This window comes from Hipposideros armiger, unplaced genomic scaffold (assembly GCF_001890085.2).
Source record: "Hipposideros armiger isolate ML-2016 unplaced genomic scaffold, ASM189008v1 scaffold_542, whole genome shotgun sequence".
In the NCBI taxonomy this organism is placed as follows: Eukaryota; Metazoa; Chordata; class Mammalia; order Chiroptera; family Hipposideridae; genus Hipposideros; species Hipposideros armiger.
Window position 1 is genome coordinate 182172 of NW_017731892.1, and position 2614 is coordinate 184785.

Sequence of the window (2614 nt, forward strand, 5' to 3'; positions counted from 1 at the left end):
TGACTTTACCGACAACCCAATAGTTAATATCTCTTGAATGAATGAAGAAATCCATGAAAACAATAAGACCAAAAATGTATAAAGACAAAGCTGTGTTTAGGTGTTGGATTGGGGAAAAAAAAATGTATAATTTCTCCCTAATGCAAAATAAAGGATATTTAATCACAGGAAATTAATGAAAATAATAACTGAACCTTGATAGCCTGAGCTTCCTGATTCTACCAAACGATGATCAAGTGGCTGAGGAGGCCGACGCTGCCTCACCGAGCACACAGCCTGTACGCCTCGCCATTTGGGTGGTGGGTGGCCTGTCTTCCTGGTCCAGCAGCATGAAGCTCTGAGGTACTGAACTCGATCAGAACACTAGTCACCAGTGTCTGCACGGGCAGCCGGCTGCCTTCCTCAGTCACACGTCAACCTCTTTCTTCCTGAGACCCTCGCCTCCCACGGGAGGCTGCAGCCACCCTTGGAATGGCCGACGCTCCCGCACACAGAGCGACGTCTGCCTTACCTGCAGAACTTTGTCTTCTCAGACCCTGGTTGTTTTAACTAACAGCTGCCCTTGCTCCTTCCCGCTCTTGGTTGCAGCCCCTTCTTTTCACAGCATCTCCCTGACCTAATCCCCCAGTATGCTTGGACGGATATCATTTTACCTAAAACCTAAAAAGAAATGTGTGTCTATGTCTATGCCTCTTTCAGTTGTTGTTTCAGTTGCTGTTACTGTTAAAGAGTCCTTATCAGTCATTATTTCATTTATCTCCTAGGCATTATTCTGTGAGCATTACATTATCAGCAATAAAAAAATATATATATACTTTTTCCCTCCATTTTAGTGAAGAAAAAGCCATGATGACAAATCTCTAGAACGGAATCAACTTTCTGGGATCCGTCCCTCGAAAACGTGAGTTGATTTGCAAACTCATGCCGGAGCGTACATGGTTCCCAACTGTACTAAGTAGATGAGAGGCTGCCATCCTAGGGTGTTTGTCCCATCTGTGATGGACAGTGACTTCCTGCAGAGACTGTGGCTTCACTCACTCCTGTCTGTAGCTCTCTGAGCTCTTCTATGTGCAGCAGTTGCAGAATTAGAGCAGCTTCATTAAGAACTGCATCTCCTGTGTCAAAACCAAGAACGTATTTGTCTAAAGCAACAGGCAAGCCCTCTTTGGTGATTTGTTTTAGCTCCCGCGTCCTGTATCACGCAGTCCAGGACAAAAATGCAAATTGCCTTAAGCATCACCAGGTAATCAGCATGGTGCTGAATCAGAAGGTTAGGCAAAGCCATGTCACCAACCTTGAAATCAGGAATATTCATGTTCAAGTTGATCATCGGCTCTGCACTTTAGCTGCACGGTCAGCGTTTTTTGTAAATATTATGAAGTACCAAGTCCTTGTATTTTTTAGCATTATCTCCATATTCAAGTCTAACAGGTAAACCAGGAAGCCAGTCAGTTGCTTCTTGTTGGTCTTGAATCTTGAAAGAACAATTAACATCCAAGAGATACTTTTCAAAGAACTTGGCTAGTCATTGCTGTGGCTGTTTATTAAATTACCTCTGTCTTCAACCTCGTAGTGTCTGCTTGTCTGGCCTTCAAGGCCAACAATAAAGTTTCTCAATTCTGTTTCGTCTTTGTTGTTGACACCGCAGGGTGATGATGGTTGAGGGCAGCCAGCTTGCGTGGGAACACAGTTCCCGCTTCTCGCTCTGGTCCCTGGGGCTTCCGCGGGGAGAGGAGATGTGAGGACACGTGGGTGGCGCAGTGAGAGGGCAAAAAAATACTTTTTAAATCAAATTATAAGCCCAGCACTTACTTAAATGAAAACACCAGAGAGTTGGATAGCACTCACTAACATTAGGCACTGTTCTTAATGCTTAACATACTGGCACATTAATTTATTGAGTCCTCACAGCAGACCCTTGATTAAGCACTATAACTATAGATATTTCCATTCCATAGATAAGGAAACTGAAGCCAGAAATTAATTTGCCCAAGTCGTGAAGCCAGTATGAGCAGGGACCAGGATGAGGACCCCAGAAGACTGGTTCTAGAAACCATACCCTTAGCCATCATGCTGTACCACTTTGACAGTCAGTGCCATGAGTTGTTAGGGGAAAACAAGGCTCCTATCTTCATTTGCACACTTCTAGCTCCTGGGATGCTAGAAATTTGACTTCTTGGTCCATACCCATTTTCTCCATGCCACCGTCTAGTGCTGCGTCAATTACACTTGTCAACATCAGCAATGCGAGAGGAATGGAAATGTCTGGCTCCTTGGGGTAAAGGGGTTGGGGACTCCTTTCCAAAACACGTATGATTTCTCTCTTGCCCATGATCATATCTTTCTTGAAGAGACTATGAGAAGACAAGCACCCCGACCCACAGCATGTGTTTCCTGGTCCCTGCCCTCCTGGATTTCTGTACTGAATCGTCTCCCCAGCATTTATCTATACTTTACCTCTTGACCTTGGTCCTTCCAGTGCTCTCCCCTCAGGCTGGGATGCCAGCGCATGTTTTCTGTGATTGGCAAGCTTCCCTCTATCCTCAGCTACCTCACATGCTCCAGCTCCTTTCCTATAACTGAAATCTCTGTGGACCTGTAAGCAGAGACAGTC

General features: G+C 45.1%; 1 pseudogene; it reads right to left on the reverse strand.

Moving 5' to 3' along the window:
- Window positions 1-975: 975 nt before the first annotated feature.
- On the reverse strand, window positions 976-2332 carry LOC109396771 (UPF0568 protein C14orf166 pseudogene; annotated as a pseudogene).
- Window positions 2333-2614: the final 282 nt, after the last annotated feature.